At 45.3% G+C, this 24,020-nt stretch overlaps 1 protein-coding gene and 1 pseudogene across 1 annotated transcript in view; both read right to left on the reverse strand.

The window, feature by feature from the left end:
• h2ac14 (H2A clustered histone 14) overlaps positions 1-24,020 on the reverse strand; it is a 1,193,713-nt gene that overhangs the window by 356,595 nt on the left and 813,098 nt on the right.
• LOC108644501 lies at positions 1,138-20,046 on the reverse strand (annotated as a pseudogene).

A 24,020-nucleotide genomic window follows, 5' to 3' on the forward strand; every position in this document is an offset into this window, starting at 1 on the left:
GTTCCTGTGCCGCTTCCCCAAAGCAGCCGCTGCCTCCGGTTTCTCTAGCAGAAAAAATATCATCTCAGAGACCTGATCTATGGGGGAAAAATTCAAAAACTGCTGCTGCCTTGTGAGCAGGGTCTGATAAAGTGCCGGCAAGTACAGGGTGACAGGGGCAAAGATCCAGGGGCAGGAAGGAGTGCAGGGCAGAGAGGGCACAGGATCTCCATATATGTGTTAGCAATAAAAGTTTCCTCTTAAACAACATCAACGTCTCTGATCTAAGGGGCCCATTAAAGCTCCACGACAGTATCACGGGGCCACAATTGTTTATTCTTTTTCTGCTCTATGGCTCCCATGGTACAACATTCTGCTACTGGCTAATAATAAAAAACATATATTCAATCTCTTATTAACAAGCATGAAAAACAAATATAAATTGCACCAATAAATCGGACTGACACAAATGCTTTTCACAAAACTGATTTAATGTAAAGAGACCCTTTATAGGATAATGGTGTAACCCCCTTTCCTTTCATCTCAACAAATGCCCCATTGGAAATGACATTGGGTTAATAATGACAAGATGATGTTATAGGCTTTATATTTACCCAGTAAGAGCCTATGTACCCGGCAAGTCATTCCCAGCTGGGTATATCCCCATTATGTTACCTACTGTGTGAGCATTAGGGAACAGCATCTGCCCAAGTGATACCCTGGGGGGCTCGTACCCCTTGGAATATGTCCCTTCTTCTTCAATAAAACCCAGAATATTATCTGTTGGGGGGAGGGGGAGATATATCCCAGAGGGCTCCTCAGTTCCCAATGCAGAGCCAGTGCCGTGGGAAGGTACTTATGGTGCATTCTGCGTTGGTGCCCCCCCAGTCTCAGCATTACCCAGCGTCCATCAGGTGACTGCAAAGTGTTGGTCTAAGGCAGTGATCAAACAAGATTTACTGCCAAATAAAGCCCCTTGTAAGCCGATAGTGTGCATAGAGGCCCCTAATAGCCAATCTTAGCCCTTATTTGGCTCCTCAATAAACTTATATGGAGCTTGTGTTGCTCTCCAATTCTTTTTCCATTTGACTGTGGCTCACGAGCAAGAAAGGTTGGGGCCCCCTGGTCTAAGGGTTCTCTTAAAGAAACATTTTATAGTGGACATAAGAATATTTGCCTGATGCCTCATTTGTAAAACAACTTTACAGTTTTTCTCATGTGTGAGAGTATTTTTAGACTACTGTTCCATACAAATCATTTCCCTCATTCAGAAAATGTTTTCTCCCCTGTGTGAGTCCTTTGATGATGATCAAGGTTAGATCGATTTGTAAAACATTTCCCACATTCACAAGAAAATGGTGCCTCTCCTGTGTGGCTTCGATGATGAATTTAAGGTGACACTGGTTTGAAAAACATTTTCCACATTCAGATCAAGAAGAGGGTTTCTCTTCTGTGTGGGTTATTTGATGGCGTTTAAGGTCAGATTTGATTGAAAAACATTTCCCACATTCAGAACATGAAAATGGTTTCTCCCCTGTGTGGGTTCTACGGTGAATTTTAAGGTGTGAATGGTTTGAAAACCATTTCCCACATTCAGAACAAGAAAATGGTTTCTCCCCTGTGTGAATTCTCTGATGACGATCAAGGTTAGATCGATTTCTGAAACATTTCCCACATTCAGAACAAGAAAATGGTTTCTCTCCTGTGTGAATTCTCTGATGACGATCACGGTGATATTCGTTAGAAAAACATTTCCCACATTCAGAACAAGAAAATGGTTTCTCCCCTGTGTGAGTCCTTTGATGACGAGCAAGGTGGAAATGGTTAAAAAAACATTTCCCACAATTAGAACAAAAAAATGGTTTCTCCCCTGTGTGAGTCCTTTCATGACGAGCAAGGTGTGAATGGTTTAAAAAACATTTTCCACATTCAGAACAAGAAAAAGGTTTCTCCCCTGTGTGAATTCTTTGATGACAAGCAAGGTTAGATTGCTTTGAAAAACATTTCCCACATTCAGAACAAGAAAAAGGTTTCTCTCCTGTGTGGGTTATTTGATGGCGTTTAAGGTCAGATTGGTTTGAAAAACATTTCCCACATTCAGAACAAGAAAAAGGTTTCTCCCCTGTGTGGGCTCTATGATGAATTTCAAGGTATGATTTACTTGAAAAACATTTTCCACAATTAGAACAAGAAAATGGTTTCTTCCCTGTGTGAGTTATTTTATGACGATCAAGGTTAGATTCATTTGAAAAACATTTCCCACATTCAGAACAAGAAAATGGTTTCTCTCCTGTGTGGGTTATTTGATGACGTTTAAGTTCAGATTGGTTTGCAAAACATTTCCCACATTCAGAACAAGAGAATGGTTTCTCCCCTGTGTGAGTCCGTTGATGACGAGCAAGGTGTGAATGGCTTAAAAAACATTTCCCACATTCAGAACAAGAGAATTGTATCTCCCCTGTGTGAGTCCTTTGATGATTATCAAGGTCAGATCGCCTTGAAAAACATTTCCCACATTCAGAACAAGAAAAAGGTTTCTCCCCTGTGTGGGTTATTTGATGGCGTTTAAGGTAAGATTGCCATGAAAAACATTTTCCGCATTCAGAACAAGAAAAAGGTTTCTCCCCTGTGTGGGCTCTATGATGAATTTCAAGGTGGGATTTTCTTGAAAAACATTTCCCACATTCAGAACAAGAGAATGGTTTCTCCCCTGTGTGAGTCCTTTGATGATGAGAAAGGTGTGAATGGGGAGGGGGATTAATGCTGCAATCTGATTGGTTTCCCCGTTCCAATGAAGACTCTTCCTCTTTAATAACAACTGATATATAATCCTCTGCCGAGCTGTTATTCTGGCTGCACCCCATGGTAGGAGTAGGTGTGTCTGTTCCCTGTATCTGTTCTGTAAGGGGATTAATGCTGCAATCTGATTGGTTTCCACCTTCACATGAAGCCGCTTCCTCTTTAAACCCATTGGCTGGTGGGGGCTGTTCCACTGGAGAAACATCAGGGTTTGTGAGATTCCCATCATTATTACAACATAAAGTTGCTTCCGTATGTGCTGTAACATCGCTCCCATCTTTATACTCACAGGCTGCTAAAGGGAAGGATAGAGACTGTTATTTATGGGGATCCCAGTGCAGACCTGGCAGTGGGATTAGTAAGGGCTCATGGGAAGGAGTGAGGGGGAGGGGGATACCGTTACCAGCTAAAGCAGTCCATACACGCACCGATACTATCGTACGAAACCTCGTTTCGTACGATATTCGGTGCGTGTATTGCATGTCGGCGAGTCGACCGATATCGCAGGAGGCCAGGTTAGAAAATTTTGATCGGGCGCCATAGAAGGCGCTTGACCAAAGTCTGCCGTCAGGGCTGAATCGGCAGAAGGAGGTAGAAATCCTATTGTTTCTACCTCCTTATCTGCTGTTTCAGCCCTGACGGTGTGTGGCGGATCTGACGATGTTTCGTGCGACAGATGGTCGCCACGTGTATGGCCAGCTTAAGGAGATCCCTCTGTTACAAGTAAAACAGGCTAATAGTAATCTTAGCGCTAACTCTCCGTTACGTAATATTAACATCAGGCAGTTCAGGAACCTACTGGGAATGATTCTCTTTTGAAATAACTAATAACACTGAACTCATCTCTAACACTTGTGTGTGTGTGGGGGGGGGGGTCATTTGGGGAACAGTGATCCCAACATGGTCCCTTTGGGATAATGCTGCAGAGACAGCTCTGTAAGGGAGGAACTAAAACGCTGGATTTTAGCCGTGCAGACTGTGCCAGTATAAGGGCATCTCTGCAATGTGGCAGCTGGGAAAGGCTTTTCATAGGGTTAAACACAGAAGGAAAATGTAACATCTTTAAAATGTTGCTTAACAAGTATACAGGTCAGTATATTCCCCTTGTAAGCAAGGAGAGGCATCGCAAAGCAAAACCTTTATGGCTGAATAAAAGTGTTAGTGTCGGGGTTGGTAATGTTTAAACACGTAAGTTAGCTGGGGCAGCTGTAATTAGCAGATACATGGGAGCCAATAAAGCAGCAAAAACCTAAAGTAAAGAAGGAAAGTGGTATTGCAGCAAGGATAAAAATGTATCCAAAATTATTTATTATATATGTAATGAGCAAACTGAAGCAAGAAGGGGCGGGACCCTCATTATCACAGGGGGGTCAGTTGGTTCATGAGAACAGGGAAAAAGCAGAAATTCTAAACTGTGATTTTTCCTTCATCTGCGCAACTGAGGAGCCAGCTAATGAAGGCTGCATTTTTAATAGCCCCAATTCTAGAAATATAACAAATGATGCACGGGTCCCTCAGGGGGGATTTAAAGAGAGAGTTGAACATGTAAAAGTAAACAAAAGTCCAAGACCGGACCGGGTGGGATTTAGTGCACTAAATAAGCTTAGGTGCCATGGCGCCGAGAGACTGGCGAATTGCTAATGTGGCGCAGATTTTCACAAATGGACCCCGTACTCAGCCTGAAAACTATAGGCCTGTTAGTCTGATATCAGGGGTAGGAAAGCTTTTGGAAGGGGTAATAAGGGATAGGGAACTTGAATACATTGCAAATCCCAATACTATAAGTTTCTGCTGGTATGGGTTTATGGGTAACAGATCTTGCCAGACTTATTTTATTGTCTTCTATGAGGAGGTGAGCAGGAACCTCGATTACTGTAGTGCTTTAGCAAACTCCAAGTAGATCACTTGATCTTCTTGGACTTTGCTAAAGCACTACAGTAATTAAAGTGTTTGACAAATTACTGTGAAATATAGAGGAGAAATGTACATTAAAATTGACATAACTTACATAAACTACAGCAAAACGTTTTGTACATGTACAGAATTTACAAATTGTTTATAAACTGGGTATAAACTGATTTACTAACTGACATTTTCTATTTCTTTCTAAAAACACAAAATATCCTGCATTCTATGCTCTGTATATGATAGAAACCATTACTCACCCAGTGGGCGGAGCTGCTGGGGCTCCTCCTCCTCCTCCTTTATCCCTTCCCTGTAAAGGGCCTTGTTTCCTTTTATATACTCCCACTCCTCCAAGGAAAAATAGATGGAAACATCCTCACACCTTATGGCAACCTGGCACACACAATGTTACAGTCATCCCCCAGCCAGAGAAAGGGATTATCATACACTGTTACTAAACAATAAGGGGGGATTGGGGGGCCGCACCCACCTCTCCAGTCAGCAGCTGGATGATGTTGGAGATGAGTTCCAGGATCTTCTTGTCATTTTCCTTCTGTATGACGGAGCCAGGGGCATGCAGGGCCCCCAAACCCACAGTTGGGCTCTTCTTCTTAGGGATGACGTAGCCCTATGTATTGAGAGGGAGAGAGAATGATGAGTGTGTAACGCAGCAGAGAGACCCCCTTTGTACAGACAGACAGTCTCTTCTCACTGTGCCACTCACAGTGCCCCCCTCACCTCTCCAGTCAGCAGATAGATAATCTCCAGTGTGAGATTCAGGATTCTCTCCTTCCGCTCCTCATTTTTATCCTTCTTCCCCATCACTGGGTCACTCGCTTCCTCCCACATTCCCATTGGCTCCTTGTGGGAGGGAGGGGCCTGGAAGTGGAATTAAGCACTTACACATTTCTATAGGGGATTATTCCCAGCAATATCCCCCAAAACAATTCCAAGCAGGGAATAGAATAACTAGTCTAGCCATGGGCTGAACTACCAATCCCACAATCCCCTGTTAAACTTCCCTCTAATGATGCAATGTCTGCCAATCAACACTTTCCCTTTCCTGCCAAGAATGGGCCCCTCAGTGCTTCCCCTCAGGCTGCAGGGGGGCCTTGGTACCAAATGGGAGAGGAATTCACTTATGGTGGGTGGGTTGGGCTTGGAGCTGCCACAGAAACTGCACTGACTCAGTAGCAAAGTGTCCCTGGGAATCAGCTCATGTGTTGGGAACAACAAGGTAACACTGCTCCTTTAGTGCCACCATTAGTGCAGCCCCGCTCCCTTACTCACCTCTTTCCCACACTGCTCTGCTGCCTGTAGCTGTGAGGGAGGGAACTGAGGAGCTGGGACACTCACTCATTGGCTGGGAGGGGAATGTGGGCGGGACAGAGAGCAGCGGAGAAGAATGATTGGGTGAGTGAGCAACAAGGGCGGGACACAGAGTTAGGGACAGAGGGAAAACTCACAGACTGCAGAGTTAGGGACAGAGGGAAAACTCACAGACTGCTGTGTAAGTGTAAAAATGACAAACGAGTTTATTCCGTCAGGAAGTTGCTGAAAACCAGTAACTAAGGCAACCAAGCAGCACTAGCAGCTGAGGTGCGGTTGGACACACGCAGGGTTAAAGCCCTGCTACATACTGTGAGGCACACTGTCAGCACACCCAGTCACTGAGCCGGAAACATTTGGGTGCAGCACAGTAAGGGAGCTGTAAAGCTGCAGGGAATTCTGGGATATGTAGTTTTTCTAATCCCCCCATGTAAGTATTATGTGTGGGAAGGTTCCCATTCATCCAGGCCGGGGTATCTCTGTAGTAATAAGTCACATCAACTGGACTTGCTGTGTTTGAGACATTTCCCCAGTCACCTGACTGGTTCCCCCAATCAGAGGCTCAGTAGTGCCTGGGGGTTACAGCTTGTGCCGCTGATTACTCTTACTGCCAACACCGTATCCCATACATGTTCTTACTAAAATAGCCTCTAACTGCCAGGCACGTGTAGGAGAGGTTGGTTGACACTTAGCAGGCTCACACTGCATCTGTGGCTTTAGCCCACCCAGCACCAGGCCGCTCTGGAAGCAGCTCGGCAACAAGGACAGGCTGCTCACTAACCCTCCCACCACCCGGATTTGTGCTTCCAAACAGCAGATACGTTATAAGAACTTATCAACTGTTTGGAAAGAAGAAAGCAGCCTCTGATCATCTCCCCTCCTCCCTGCACTGCCCCCACCGCACACCTTCATCCCCTAGGCAAGGAGCAGAGGCCCCCTTCTTATCTTCCACGGACGCCTGCCCCACCAATCAGATTTCCCGTGTCTCCAAACAGTAGATACGTAATAGGTACGTATCTGCTGCTTGGACAACAGTAAGCAGCCTCCCCTGCTTCCTCCCTGTCCTGCACCCAGCATACCTCCTAGGCAACGAGCAGAGCTTCTTTCCCTCCCACCAACCTGATGATTAGCTCCATGACCCCAACCTACAGATGTGGGAAGTACAAGGCGACTCCCAGTGCCGCTCCCTTGCCCCTTTAGACACACCTTAATCCCCTAGGCAACGAGCAAGCTTCCTTCCTCCTCTGCTTGTAGAACACATGGCACCATGGATGACAAACAGCAGACACGTGTTACTGTTGGGGGTATATAAGTTCCGACCACACCCAGTCCTGCCCCTTTTCTGCTGAGCGAAATTCTCGAGATTCCTCCGCAAGTACATTTACACCAAAAAGTATACCAAATCTACAAACCTGGAGGTATGTAGTTTCTAAAAATATATATAATATATAAATATAAATAATAACTCATGGGGGTGTTTCACATTTAGATGTTAGTTACACCACCTAACTTAGACATTTCCCCAGTCACCTGACTGGTTCCCTCCAATCACTGATATATTCTTATCTGTTCAGTTTTTCTGTAGAAATGTTACAAAATTCTATTTTACTTTTGGGGGGGTCTCCTGGACAGAAAAGGTGGGTACCTACACATGTTCGGTATCGTTGTGTTCAGCAGAATCAGGGCTTTTTCAAACAAAATATCTTTGTCAGTAAACAATTTTTTTTGTAAAAAACACTAAAAATATCAGACACTTTTGATTTTATTTTGCTTTTTCCCCCAACATTTTGGTTACACATTGTGAATAATTAAAAAATAAAGCATGTACGTTAATGTCCACTTCGTACAGGAAAAAACAATATATAATAACCCTGATTTCATAAAGGTTTTCCTGTTGAAAATTTCCTATGGAAAGATTCCAACTTTATTAACACTTCTGCACTAACAAACAGACATTGTGTCACATGACAGCGGATCAGAGTGGGGTCTGTATGGGAGCACATATATTATTGCATAGCGTAACCCCCCCCATACTACACAAAGACGTATTTATTATAACTGTATAATACACCGGCTCAGACACCAGTTATGTCATTTGCAAACTCTTCCAGTTTCAACTGTGTTACCGGTTTAGTCGTAACATCTGCTGCCATTTTGTTTGTGGAACAAAACTCTGGGCTCATCTTTCCCTCACTCAGCGCAGATCTAAGAAACTGGTATTTGATATCGACGTGTTTGCACCTCTGACGGCAAACTGGCTCTGTGCCGGGGCTATTGCACCCTGATTATCTGCTAACAGTATTACCGGCTCATATTGACATTCACTGCCCGGGTGTTTGAGCAGCGGCACAAGGTACGTCTCTCCTGTGTAGCAGCAGTTAGTGCCATATATTCCGCCTCACAGGGAGATACTGCAACCGTAGGTTGTTCCTTTGACTTCCAAGAAATCAATGGGCCATTCTGGGTTAGACTAAAACAATATCCCGTTGTGCTTCTATCATTTAGGTCTGAAGCCCAACTAGTATCACTATATGCCTCACGTTTTAGGTTCTCGTTACACAACTCAAGATCAATAGGACCTTTTAAGTATCTCATCGCATGTTTAGCAATAGTCCAGTGTTGTCCATTTGGCTCAAATCTGCTCTTGTACATGTTGTCACATAAACTAAACTGCCTACTACCTCCCGATACCTTGTAGCATCTGTGGGATCACTTTTGTCATTAAACTCCAGTGTTTGCTCACTAGGAGTCGATCTCGGTTTACAATCTGACATACTAAATATTTCTAGTACCTTTGATATATATTTCTTTTGATTCATCTGTATCGCTTCACCAGTTTGTTCAAAATTTACACCTAGAAAATACTTGAGCTTGCCAAGATCTTTCATTTTGAATGTTGCAGCGAGCATTGCGTCACATCACTGAGTAGCGTTTCATTACAGCAATAATAAGATCATCAACCCATAGCAATAGTATTACTCTCTCATTTCCACACTGTTTGATACACAATGGTCTACTGAATTCTGTACAAATCCGCTTGTGCATAGGTAGTTATGCAACATTTTATTCCAATTTCTACCTGATTGGTTTAGACCATACAATGACTTATTTAGTTTGAGAACTAACCTATCATTAGTTTTGTTTTTTTTTTGTAACTTCTTTTTTTATTAAACATAATCAATAATGACAGTTGACATAGTTTCATTCAATAAGAAAAGCATGTAATATTGCTGTCTTTGATTTATATATTATTGATAACAAGAGATATATGGGGATAGGTTGGAGGTGTAAGTATGGTTTGCCTTTATTGGGTAAGAGAGGAGAAGAGGAAGATTAGTAACTGGGGAAATAACCAGGTAAGTCCATTGTCTATAATCCTTATTGCCTTATTTTAGAATGAAGTTTTGGTTTTTTTTCCTTTTTTGATTGGTTATTGCTGTTGGCCATCTTGCAGAATGGGTGTTGTAGTTTCACGGTATGTGATCCATTGTGCCCATATTTCATTGTATTGCTCCTTTTCATTAGTTTTAGTTTTGACCTGAAATCCTTCTGGTTGGTCCATGTAAACCTCCCAATCGATTGGGGCATTTGATGTAGGACAAAGTCATATTGTACTGCCATTTGCATCAGAATGCGTATAGAGGTAAAGTTTACAGCTGGAGAAAACGTCTCCATGTAATCAATTCCCTTTACTTGATTGTAACCGTTAGCAACCTATCTAGCTGTGTATGTTTCAGATCCATCGGTATTGCTTTTTATTGCATAGACCCATCTAGCCATTTACCTTCTGGTAGGCTGGTCAGTGTAAAGTATCATTCTCCTTTAGTGAATCTGCCAGGATTTCGCCACTTCAGCCGCACGTGACTGTAGGCGGGGCTAGCGAGCCCCCTGATCAGTCTAGCGGCACAGCACCCCAACACCCACAAACCAACACCCACAAACTCATACACAACTTGCTGCCCCCACTCCCCATACTTCCTACACTGGCGATGAGAGATGCCAAGCACACTGGTAGGGAAAGGGTTAATGTAAGGAACTGACACACACACTCTCCTTACCAGCAGTCACAGGGTTAATCAGCACACAGCATGCAGAGGGTTAAGGCACCCAGTTACACACCCGGTGGGTAGGTATGCTTTAGAGCACTGTTACACCCTGGGGCCAAACGATTGAATTATAATGACGGGTATAGGCAAAGTCGGTCCAGCTAGATTTTTTTTTACCTTTTTTAGCCAATTTCAGGCCAGATATCGGTCAGGCAGGCCAGTCGGTAGTGCCCCTACACGGGCCGATTAGCTGCCGAATCTGTCTAAGGGACCCATATTGCCAAATAGAATCGCCCCGTGTATGGGAACCTTAAAGAATAAGTAAACCTTTTTTTTTTTTCTATGAGTAAAATTACTCTAAACAGCCCCCAGAATTACTTACCTTTGTCCCAGCATTCTCTCTGACCTGTTTCCCCAGTCAGAAGGTATTCTTTTTCTTTGCTTCCTTGTGCAGAGTGAAGCCCTGCCCCCACTTCCTGTTCAGTTCTCTCATAAAAAAAAAAACCCGGCTAATGCACAGACTGGCTCCTGTTGCCTTCAGGCATGCGCAGATGGCTCTCCACTCCGACAGCCTTGTCAAATAGAAGCTAGGCTGACCTGATAGGGAACTGAAGCCTGTCTGTGCTTGTGTGAGTGCAGGGCTGTGATTGGCTGTCCCCCTCCTACTGTGCTTCTGGCAGGGACCGTTAGGACACGCCCACCCCTCATGTGAAACCCAGACAGGGACCTGAGAGGATCTATAGGGAGCTCCAATAAAGGGGCCATTGTTACAGATAGGGTTAATGTTTAGCCCAAAGGGAAACCAGCACCGGATATTATTCATAATTGCCTACAGGGTTAGGGGTTTCCCATTTATCCAATATGTCTCCTTTAAGGAATATTATAAGGACTGTCTGTAAATCCTTTGTCTCATCAGTTTGTTATATGTTTGTTTGTAGTGACTGACAGGAGCATGATTGCATGGTTCCAATACAGGGAAATCCTAATTAACATTGATTAATCTGCTCTCCGTTAGGGGTAATACAGTGGGGGAGGGGTTTTCCAACAGGGATATATATCAGTAACAAAAGGCTGATCTTATATACGCTCTCACACTTAAGGTCCCCATACACGGGCCGATTCTAGCTGCCAATATGGGTCCCTTGGACTGATTCAGCAGCTTATCGGCCCGTGTAGGGGCGGAAACGAGGGGCCTGGTCGACCGATATCTGGCCTGAAATTGGGCAGGTTAGAAAATCCAGTCGGATCGGGGGCCGTATAAATGAGCCGATGCGGTCCCCGATCCGACTGGATTTTCTAACCTGCCCGATCGAACCGACTGCCCCATTGCCGCGTGTAGAATTCGATTCGCCTACATGCCTCCCCGATATCGCCCACCTGTAGGTGGGGAAATCGGGTGAAGATCCGCTCACTTACATCGCCTGTGTATGGCCAGCTTTACACACTCTCACACACACAGCCCTGACACACACATACGTACATTTTTAATACTTTAAATGAATACATACATATACTTTGTATGATATTGGCAAGCTGGCTAAATAATTGGTAATTTGTATGTAACTTCTGTAACTCTTTTCCACACATTAAATATACTTAAAATATCACCTTGGTGAGTGGTGTTTGTTGACCGTAGTACTTACACAGATATATTAGAGAAAGGATATTTCTAACAGGAGAAAAGAGTTTTTTTCGGAGCAGACCTGGGGGCACAATAACAGCCCTTGCAGACTCTTTGGCCTAAGCATTGTGATGGGAAGATAGGCGGCACTGGACATCAACGTCTCTGATCTAAGGGGCCCATTAAAGCTCCACGACAGTATCACGGGGCCACAATTGTTTTTTCTTTTTCTGCTCTATGGCTCCCATGGTACAACATTCTGCTACTGGCTAATAATAAAAAAACATATATTCAATCTCTTATTAACAAGCATGAAAAACAAATATAAATTGCACCAATAAACCGGACTGACACAAAGGCTTTTCACAAAACTGATTTAATGTAAAGAGACCCTTTATAGGATAATGGTGTAACCCCCTTTCCTTTCATCTCAACAAATGCCCCATTGGAAATGACATTGGGTTAATAATGACAAGATGATGTTATAGGCTTTATATTTACCCAGTAAGAGCCTATGTACCCGGCAAGTCATTCCCAGCTGGGTATATCCCCATTATGTTACCTACTGTGTGAGCATTAGGGAACAGCATCTGCCCAAGTGATACCCTGGGGGGCTCGTACCCCTTGGAATATGTCCCTTCTTGTTCAATAAAACCCAGAATATTATCTGTTGGGGGGAGGGGGAGATATATCCCAGAGGGCTCCTCAGTTCCCAATGCAGCGAAAGCGAATCTTATCCCTTCTTTGTCACCCCCATGAACTTTTTTGATGCTTGTGTTGCTCTCCAAGTCTTTTTACATTTAACTGTGGTTCATGAGTAAGAAAAGTTGGGGACCCCTAGTCTAAGGGTTCTCTTAAAGAAACATATTATGGTGCACATATGCCGCATTTGTGAAAGTGTGTGAAAGAATATGTTTAGACTACTGTTCAATACAAATCATTTCCCTCATTCAGAAAATGGTTTCTCCCCTGTGTGAGTCCTTTGATGCCGATCAAGGTTAGATCGATTTGTAAAACATTTCCCACATTCACAAGAAAACGGTTTCTCCCCCGTGTGAGTCCTTTGATGCCGATCAAGGTCAGATCGTTTTGAAAAACATTTCCCACATGCAGAACAAGAAAAAGGTTTCTCTCCTGTGTGGGTTATTTGATGGCGTTTAAGGTCAGATTTATTTGAAAAACATTTTCCACATTCAGAACAAGAAAATGGTTTCTCTCCTGTGTGAATTCTCTGATGACGATCACGGTGATATTCATTAGAAAAACATTTCCCACATTCAGAACAAGAGTATGGTTTCTCCCCTGTGTGAGTCCTTTGATGACGAGCAAGGTGGAAATGGTTTAAAAAACATTTCCCACAATTAGAACAAGAAAATGGGTTCTCCCCTGTGTGAGTTCTTTGATGACGAGCAAGGTCAGATTGCTTTGAAAAACATCTCCCACATTCAGAACAAGAAAAAGGTTTCTCTCCTGTGTGGGTTGTTTGATGGCGTTTAAGGTCAGAATTGTTTGAAAAACATTTCCCACATTCAGAACAAGAAAAAGGTTTCTCTTCTGTGTGGGTTATTTGATGGCGTTTAAGGTCAGATTTGTTTGAAAAACATTTCCCACATTCAGAACAAGAGAATGGTTTCTCCCCTGTGTGAGTCCTTTGATGACGAGCAAGGTGTGAATGGTTTAAAAAATATTTCCCACATTCAGAACAAGAAAATGGGTTCTCCCCTGTGTGAATTCTATGATGACAATCAAGGTCAGATCGCTTTGAAAAACATTTCCCACATTCAGAACAAGAAAAAGGTTTCTTCCCTGTGTGGATTATTTTATGACGATCAAGGTTAGATTCGTTTACAAAACATTTCCCACATTCAGAACAAGAAAAAGGTTTCTCTCCTGTGTGGGTTATTTGATGGCGTTTAAGGTCGGATTGGTTTGCAAAACATTTCCCACATTCAGAACAAGAGAATGGTTTCTCCCCTGTGTGAGTCCTTTGATGACGAGCAAGGTGTGAATGGTTTAAAAAACATTTCCCACATTCAGAACAAGAGTATGGTTTCTCCCCTGTGTGAGTCCTTTGATGACGAGCAAGGTGTGAATGGTTTAAAAAACATTTCCCACACTCAGAACAAGAAAAAGGTTTCTCCCTTGTGTGGGTTATTTGATGGTGTTTAAGGTTCGATCGAACTGAAAAACATTTTCCATAATTAGAAGAAGAAAATGTTTTTTTACTTTTGTGGGTTCTACAATGTTTATCAAAGTCTTTTTTATGACTTAAGTGTTTATGGAGGGAATTTTCATCATATTTATTACCCTCCATATTTAAGATGTTCAGGCTGCACCCCATGATAGGAGTAGGCGTGTCTGTTCCCTGTATCAGTTCTGTAAGGGGATTAATGCTGCAATCTGATTGGTTTCCCCCTTCCCATGAAGAATCTTCCTCTTTAATAACAACTGATATATAATCCTCTGCTGAGCTGTTATTCAGGCTGCACCCCATGATAGGAGTAGGCGTGTCTGTTCCCTGTATCTGTTCTGTAAGGGGATTAATGCTGCAATCTGATTGGTTTCCCCCATCACATGGAGATTCTTCCTCTTTAATAACGACCGATATATAATCCTCTGCCGAGCTGTTATTCAGGCTGCACCCCATGATAGGAGTAGGCGTGTCTGTTCCCTGTATCTGTTCTGTAAGGGGATTAATGCTGCAATCTGATTGGTTTCCCACTTCACATGAAGCCGCTTCCTCTTTAATCCCATTGGCCGGTGGGGGCTGTTCCGCTGGAGAAACATCAGGGTTTGTGAGATTCCCATCATTATTACAACATAAAGTTGCTTCCGTATGTGCTGTAACATCGCTCCCATCTTTATACTCACAGGCTGCTAAAGGGAAGGATAGAGACTGTTATTTATGGGGATCCCAGTGCAGACCTGGCAGTGGGATTATTAAGGGCTCATGGGAAGGAGTGAGTGGGGGAGGGGATACCGTTACCAGCTAAGGAGATCCCTCTGTTACAAGTAAAACAGGCTAATAGTAATCTTAGCGCTAACTCTCCGTTACGTAATATTAACATCAGGCAGTTCAGGAACCTACTGGGAATGATTCTCTGTTGTAATAACTAATAACACTGAACTCATCTCTAACACTTGTGTGTGGGGGGGGGGCATTTGGGGAACAGTGATCCCAACATGGTCCCTTTGGGATAATGCTGCAGAGACAGCTCTATAAGGGAGGAACTAAAACGCTGGATTTTAGCCGTGCAGACTGTGCCAGTATAAGGGCATCTCTGCAATGTGGCAGCTGGGAAAGGGTTTTCATAGGGTTAAACACGGAAGGAAAATGGAACATCTTTAAAATGTTGCTTAACAAGTATACAGGTCAGTATATTCCCCTTGTAAGCAAGGAGAGGCATCGCAAAGCAAAACCTTTATGGCTGAATAAAAGTGTTAGTGTCGGGGTTGGTAATGTTTAAACACGTAAGTTAGCTGGGGCAGCTGTAATTAGCAGATACATGGGAGCCAATAAAGCAGCAAAAACCTAAAGTAAAGAAGGAAAGTGGTATTGCAGCAAGGATAAATATGTATCCAAAATTATTTATTATATATGTAAAGAGCAAACTGTATATGTTATTATAACTCAATGGGGCCACACCCTCAACCTGCATCTTTTTACTATTAATATACATAAAAAACTTTTTGGGGTTAGTCTTGGCCTCGGCCGCGATGCGCTCCTCATTTTCTATCTTTGCCTTCCGGATTGCTGTTTTACACACTTGTTATAGTGTTTATAATCATTAAACGCAGCTACTGTCCCCTCTGACTTATATTTCTTAAAAGCTTTCCTTTTTCTCCCTATTAACTTCTTTCCCTCAGAGTTAAGCCACATAGGGGGATTCTTACACTTCTACTTTTTCTTATTAATGGAATGAATTGAGAACAGTAATGATTTAATATCAGTTTAAATGACAACCATTTCTGCTCTGTGTTTTTATCAGAAAACATAATGCCCCAATCTATGCCCTGAAGCGCTGCCCTTAAGGAGCTAAAATTTGCCTTCCTAAAATTCAGTGTCTTTGTTGCCCCCGTGTAAATTTGTTTCCTGCACCAAACATCAAATGAAATAACATTATGGTCACTATTACCCAGGGGTTCAACCACTTGCACATTTGCTATACGTTCTGGGTCATTAGAGATCACTAGATCCAGTATAGCAGGTTCCTGGTTGGCTCCTCAACAACCTGTGACATAAAGTTGTCGTGCAGCAAGTTTATAAACTTGTTCCCAGTTACTGCCCTGGCAGTACTATTGCCCCAGTCAATATCAGGGTAATTAAAATCCCCCATTATTATCACTTGCCCCAAACTAGCAGCCTTTTCTATTTGCAACAGGAGCTGGGCCTCCTCCTCTTCGCTTACATTAGGGGGGCTATAGCATACCCCTACAATTAGTTTGGTAGATTCTTTACTATCTGTGAGAAGCTCAACCCATAAGGATTCAGCTCCCTCTGTTACCCCCATCACTTCCTCCTTAATATTTGCTTTTAATTCCTGCTTAATGAACAGACACCCCTCCTCCTTTTCTATTGCCCCTGTCCCTCCGAAACAATGTATACCCCCCAATATTAACTGCCCAGTCATGTGACTCATTCAACCAAGTTTCAGCAACTCCAATCCCATCATATTTCCGCTCCAACGCCAGTACCCCCAGCTCCCCCATGGTACTGGCCCGTTCCCTCAGATAACCAGTGCCAGTACCCCCAGCTCTCCCCCATGGTACCGGCCCGTTCCCTCAGATAACCAGTGCCAGTACCCCCAGCTCTCCCCCATGGTACCGGCCCGTTCCCTCAGATAACCAGTGCCAGTACCCCCAGCTCTCCCCCATGGTACCAGTCAGACTCCTTGCATTGGTAACATACATTTAATAGTGGTACCAGCGTGAGAATGTCGCGTAAACAACTTAGGCCCCTCCCTGCCATTATGAGTACCCTAAAATCTCCTCCTCCATTTTCCCTTACTATGCCCCCTACCCTATCTATCCTGTCTCCCACAGAATTACCCGCTGCACCCTCCCCCCCTCCCACTTCTAGTTTAAAATCTCCCCCAACCCTCTAGCCACCCCCTCCCCCAAAGCAGCTGCCCCATCATTGAGGTGCCCCCCATCCCTGGCAAAGAGCCTGTAGCCGATTGAGAAATCAGCCCAGTTCTGGAGAAACCCAAAGCCCCCCCCCCCCCTGCACCAATCTCTCAGCCACGCATTAATCTCCCTGAGCTCCCACTGCCTTAACGTGGCTCGTGGCACAGGGAATATCTCTGAGAAAATTACCTTGGAAGTCCCCTTTCTTGAGGAATTCCCCCCCTCCTCTAACTTTGCCATTGGTACCTATGTGTACCCCCAACCGCCGGGTCTTCCCCAGCCCCTCCCAACAATTTGTCCACTCGTTCCACCACATGCCGAACCCTAGCACCAGGCAAGCAACACACAGTTGGGCATGTAGGGTCTTTGCAACAAATTCCCCTATTCACCTTTCTACTGCTTGAATCCCCTACAACTATAGCCTGCCTTCCCTTCCTAGCACTACTCCCCCCACCTGTATTAGAGGTGCCGGCTCCCAGGGGGCTCTGAGAGTCAGCCCGCTCCATACACGCCAGCTCAGAGCTGCCTTCCCTCCCTAGCACTACTCCCCCACCTGTATTAGAGGTGCCGGCTCCCAGGGGGCTCTGAGAGTCAGCCCGCTCCATACATGCCAGCTCAGAGCTGCCTTCCCTCCCTAGCACTATTCCCCCCACCTGTATTAGAGGTGCTGGCTCCCAGGGGGCTCTGAGAGTCAGCCCGCCCCATACATGCCAGCTCAGAGCTGCCTTCCCTCCCTAGCACTATTCCCCCCACCTGTATTAGAGGTGCTGGCTCCCAGGGGGCTCTGAGAGTCAGCCCGCTCCATACATGCCAGCTCAGAGCTGCCTTCCCTTCCTAGCACTATTCCCCCCACCTGTATTAGAGGTGCCGGCTCCCAGGGGGCTCTGAGAGTCAGCCCGCTCCATACATGCCAGCTCAGAGCTGCCCCCCAGCATCTTCACCTAAAGCAGCAAATCTATTGGTTTGTACAAGCTGTGACCCAGCCCCCCTACCCTTGTGTCCCCTACTTCCCCTCTTAACTGTCACAAATTTGTCTCCCTCATTAACCTCCACTGTCCCTTCTCCCCCCCACTACACCGGCCCCTGCCAGTGGTTGCTCAGTGAGCCTCCTGATCTCCCCCATGTTTGCAGCCCCCTCAGTGCTGCCGGTTCCCCCCTTAGAGTCTGCACCTCAGATTCCAAGAGGAAAACCCACCTGTATCTCTCACAAGTAAATGCTGCATGGAACTGGGAGTGCAATCACTGGGGGGCGCACATTAAAGGAGAAAAAATTATTATTTTTTTTTAGTAGTAGTATTTTATGTTAGCTTTGCTTTTAAAAATCTGCCGCCCCCAACCCACCTCTGGCATGATGTGCGACCCATAAGCACTCCCCGCCCCTCTTCTTACCGGCGCTCACCTCCGTGTTGACATTGGCGCTGTGCGCATGTGTAGTAGTCAGTGGCGCGTCCTTATGCATGCGCGTCATTCAAACAAGGGGACAGAAGCGCTAGGGTGCTGCAGTGTGTGGGTGTGCCGTGCCGCATGGGGAAAACCTGAGGCCTGAGCAGGACATGGCTGGGAGTTCTCTGATGCTGAAGGCTGCTGGTACAGGAAGGGGGCAATTCTTGCTTGCTGCTGCTGGCACAGGTACATATGATTTGGGGGCAAAATATACAGATTTTGGGCGCAATTTGGATTGGCTGCCTGCTAGCATATATATACAGATTGGGGGCAAATTGGGCAATATGAGGGGTTGGCTGCTGCTGGCACAGTACAGGGGGGGGGGGGGCAAATGTATTATCTAAAATGCTGTAAAAAAAGAGATAAAAAATTTTTTAAAACCATATAATGGTGGGCGGGGGGCACTAATTGAAGTCTTTGCCTAGGGTGCCAAAATACGTTGGCCCGGCCCTGCCAGGATCCCATACATGTGACAAGATACACACTTAGATTGTAAGCTCTACGGGGAAGGGACCCCCTTCCTACTAAGTCTCATACCACATGGCACTTATTCCCTTTGCATTTATTTATATTTATTGTATTTATTTATTATAACACATGTCCTCCCTGTGTGTAATTGTGTATTCTGTAAGATTGTACAGCGCTGCGTACCCTTGTGGTACTTTATAAATAAAGTTATACATACATATACACACACACACACAGAGTAACACCGGCAATCACACAGGCAGTCATATTGCCACTGGTACTTACTGCCATCCCCTGTATAGCGCCTTTCTAGATTTAAACGCCTTTTTGTTTTTAACGCCTGCCAAACACAGTTCACATGCAACACTCGCTTAGCGGCTCCCACACTCGCTGTCTGTAACTTATAGAGGTTCAAACCAAACAGCCAACCGCCTGCTGAGAATTTACCAGATTTACTCCTCCCCCTTAATTAGTAGCTCAGTCAGCCAGGGGGCACTTAGAAATCACTCAGCAGTCAGTTAATTGCAGTCAGCTGATCATTTATGTAGAGCACACAAGGGACATGACTATGGGTACTACCTGCTTGTGCTCATGGGGCCCCAAAGTTTCTGATGCCGGCCCTGGCAATGGGTTATAAACTGGGTATAAACTGATTCACTGACTGGCATTTTCTATCTGCTTCTAAAAACACAAAACATCCTGCATTCTATGCTCTGTATATGATAGAAACCATTACTCACCCAGTGGGCGGAGCTGCTGGGGCTCCTCCTCCTTTATCCCTTCCCTGTAAAGGGCCTTGTTTCCTTTTATATACTCCCACTCCTCCAAGGAAAAATAGATGGAAACATCCTCACACCTTATGGCAACCTGGCACACACAATGTTACAGTCATCCCCCAGCCAGAGAAAGGGATTATCATACACTGTTACTAAACAATAAGGGGGGATTGGGGGGCCGCACCCACCTCTCCAGTCAGCAGCTGGATGATGTTGGAGATGAGTTCCAGGATCTTCTTGTCATTTTCCTTCTGTATGACGGAGCCAGGGGCATGCAGGGCCCCCAAACCCACAGTTGGGCTCTTCTTCTTAGGGATGACGTAGCCCTATGTATTGAGAGGGAGAGAGAATGATGAGTGTGTAACGCAGCAGAGAGACCCCCTTTGTACAGACAGACAGTCTCTTCTCACTGTGCCACTCACAGTGCCCCCCTCACCTCTCCAGTCAGCAGATAGATAATCTCCAGTGTGAGATTCAGGATTCTCTCCTTCCGCTCCTCATTTTTATCCTTCTTCCCCATCACTGGGTCACTCGCTTCCTCCCACATTCCCATTGGCTCCTTGTGGGAGGGAGGGGCCTGGAAGTGGAATTAAGCACTTACACATTTCTATAGGGGATTATTCCCAGCAATATCCCCCAAAACAATTCCAAGCAGGGAATAGAATAACTAGTCTAGCCATGGGCTGAACTACCAATCCCACAATCCCCTGTTAAACTTCCCTCTAATGATGCAATGTCTGCCAATCAACACTTTCCCTTTCCTGCCAAGAATGGGCCCCTCAGTGCTTCCCCTCAGGCTGCAGGGGGGCCTTGGTACCAAATGGGAGAGGAATTCACTTATGGTGGGTGGGTTGGGCTTGGAGCTGCCACAGAAACTGCACTGACTCAGTAGCAAAGTGTCCCTGGGAATCAGCTCATGTGTTGGGAACAACAAGGTAACACTGCTCCTTTAGTGCCACCATTAGTGCAGCCCCGCTCCCTTACTCACCTCTTTCCCACACTGCTCTGCTGCCTGTAGCTGTGGGGGAGGGAACTGAGGAGCTGGGACACTCACTCATTGGCTGGGAGGGGAATGTGGGCGGGACAGAGAGCGGCGGAGAAGAATGATTGGATCAGTGAGCACAAGGGCGGGACACAGAGTTAGGGACAGAGGGAAAACTCACAGACTGCAGAGTTAGGGACAGAGGGAAAACTCACAGACTGCAGAGTTAGGGACAGAGGGAAAACTCACAGACTGCAGAGTTAGGGACAGAGGGAAAACTCACAGACTGCAGAGTTAGGGACAGAGGGAAAACTCACAGACTGCTGTGTAAGTGTAAAAATGACAAACGAGTTTATTCCGTCAGGAAGTTGCTGAAAACCAGTAACTAAGGCAACCAAGCAGCACTAGCAGCTGAGGTGCGGTTGGACACACGCAGGGTTAAAGCCCTGCTACATACTGTGAGGCACACTGTCAGCACACCCAGTCACTGAGCCGGAAACATTTGGGTGCAGCACAGTAAGGGAGCTGTAAAGCTGCAGGGAATTCTGGGATATGTAGTTTTTCTAATCCCCCCATGTAAGTATTATGTGTGGGAAGGTTCCCATCCAGGCCGGGGTATCTCTGTAGTAATAAGTCACATCAACTGGACTTGCTGTGTTTGAGACATTTCCCCAGTCACCTGACTGGTTCCCCCAATCAGAGGCTCAGTAGTGCCTGGGGGTTACAGGTTACCAGGCAGGGGCAGGTTTATTCGTTAGTTCCCTGAATCTGCCTCTTTCCCCCCGGTCTCTTGGCACCCAAAAACATTCTCCCATTTAAAAAAAAAAAAAAATACCCCAAATTTTGTGTCAAATTGTGGGCAGCGATTGTTTGGCTTCAATTCGCCATTTGCGTGAGACATCAATTTGGGGCCACACTAGGCTGACCTGATAGGGAACTGAAGGCTGTCTGTGCTTGTGTGAGTGCAGGGCTGTGATTGGCTCTCCCCCTCCTACTGTGCTTCTGGCAGGGACCGTTCGGACACGCCCACCCCTCATGTGAAACCCAGACAGGGACCTGAGAGGATCTATAGCAGGGGCGGGCCAAGCCGACCGGGCGCCCTAGGCAACCCGGTCGGCCAACTCCGCCCACCACGAACGGCGCATGCGCGCCAAAGCACAGGAGGAGGGGTAGGGGGGGCGGTGCAATTCGATCGATCATTGCCTCCACCGCTAATGTTAAGCAGCGGAGGCAATGACAAAGTAGCACTAGGGGTAGGCAGGAGAGGTACCTGCCTGGAGCCCCTCAATCGTTGCACCCTAGGCAGCTGCCTCTTCTGCCTACCCCTAGTTCCAGCCCTGATCTATAGGGAGCCCCAATAAAGGGGCCATTGTTACAGATAGGGTTAATGTTTAGCCCAAAGGGAAACCAGCACCGGATATTATACATAATTGCCTACAGGGTTAGGGGGTTTTATTTATTCAATATTATCTCTGTCCTCTATTGTCGCCCCCTTGTCACCCAGTTCTTACCTGCACTTTATCAGCCCCGGCCTTAAAGACTCCCCTTTCCCTCCTTCCCCTCTCTAGCGCCCCCTACCTTTCCCTCACAGAATCATCAGCATTAAATTCTTCCCCCATTGATCAGGTCTCTGAGATGATATTTTCCTGCTGGAGGAGGAAGCTGGATCCTGGGTAGATAACTTACTTTGCTGCAAGTCCCCAGGGATCTATGATACCAGTCTGTTTCTGTTGGCTTTGCGCTGTTAGTTTGCCCCAACTCTGCTGCCCTCAGTTCCTGTGCCGCTTCCCCAAAGCAGCCGCTGCCTCCGGTTTCTCTAGCAGAAAAAATATCTCAGAGACCTGATCTATGGGGGGAGAATTCAAAAACTGCTGCTGCCTTGTGAGCAGGGGCTGATAAAGTGCCGGCAAGTACAGGGTGACAGGGGCAAAGATCCAGGGGCAGGAAGGAGTGCAGGGCAGAGAGGGCACAGGATCTCCATATATGTGTTAGCAATAAAAGTTTCCTCTTAAACATCATCGTCTGTGATCTAAGGGGCCCATTAACACTTTTGTTTGGCAGTTAAAGATTCTCTCTGCAGAAGTGGCATCAGCCAGGGGAGCTGTCATGTCGGTCCTGTGATGCGATCATTGCAGGACTGACCTCCAATCGCATCTGCTGCTGCTCTCCCTGCTTCCTCCCCCCTCCCGCCAGCGACGCCCACTCACTTCCTGCTGCTGAAGCTCTGCACACGGACCCTTCAGGAGACTGCAGGACGATCTGATCATCCATCTGCCTCCAGGACAGGTAAGTGCCCTTTATTTATACTACTATGCACACTTACACACACCCTTACATACATTTACACACACATACAGCACACAATTTAGAACAGTTTTTTTTTTTTTTATTTTGCACACTTATATACACTCATATACACAGTCACACTGGCTATGGCCTGGCTATTGGATCAGGTATTCTGACCACTAATTACACTGTCATGTGACTTATTTTGTTGTTTCACTGATTATGCCATCAAAATTGGCATATTTAGAAAAAATTTGCGGCTTGGTACTTTGGAGTAGAAAGACACGGGTACCCATTATAGATTCGGGGGAATGTGTACTTTCCAAAAATATATGGCTTTCTGGGGTGAGCGTACTTTTTGTAGCTTTATCCCACATATAATGATGTAAATGTGTTGATTTTGCAGGAGCTGAAATGACAGTACATATGGGGGTTCCCATTGGGCCCCTACATGCCACATACTTAGCTAAACCTATACATATTGGGGTTCAAACTGTTCAGGGGACCCCTGACATTCATATTTAGGGTGTTTTATCTGGTTACTTTATGACCTGTAGGAGATAGTAGAGATTCTATATACTGGAAGCTTTGAAGTGATTTTTTCATTTCACAAATTTTGATAAAAACCAATAACTTAAGGAAAGCATTGTGACTTGGTAGTTTGGAGCAGACAGACAGTTGTGCCTATTTTGGATTCCACAGAATCTGTTCTTTCCAGAAATGTATAATTTTCTGGGATAAACCTTCTGTTAGTGGAATTTTTGACCCTGAAATCTAAAGTATGCAGCTTTCTGGGGCAGCGCTTTGGGGATTTGGTAGTGTCCTGCCGGGAGTTTGTGGCCTATACACGTGGGAAATCCCCATAAAACTATATATATTTGCTATTGGCACATTCAGGAGACATGGGGCTTTCCAAATCAGTTGTATTTTCGTGCATAAAATAATTTTTGTTTCTGGTATGTGTGTTTATATTATAGAAAATTTAATTTTTTTGTTTCATTTTTAGATATTTAGAAGCCCATATCTTGTTAGAGAATTGGAATTGCAGCTTTTGAAAGCTTAGGTTGTCCTGACAAAAAACCATATATTGTTTTCCTGGGTAAAGTAAAAGTCCCCTAAAGTGCAAAATGTTCAAAAAGTGGCAATACAAGTTCCGCTTTGACCAAAGCGGCTGGCAGTGAAAGGGTTAAAGTTCCACGAAAGTATCACGGGGCCACAATTGTTTTTTCTTTTTCTGCTCTATGGCTCCCATGGTACAA

This window comes from Xenopus tropicalis, chromosome 9, assembly GCF_000004195.4.
Source record: "Xenopus tropicalis strain Nigerian chromosome 9, UCB_Xtro_10.0, whole genome shotgun sequence".
Classification (NCBI taxonomy): Eukaryota; Metazoa; Chordata; class Amphibia; order Anura; family Pipidae; genus Xenopus; species Xenopus tropicalis.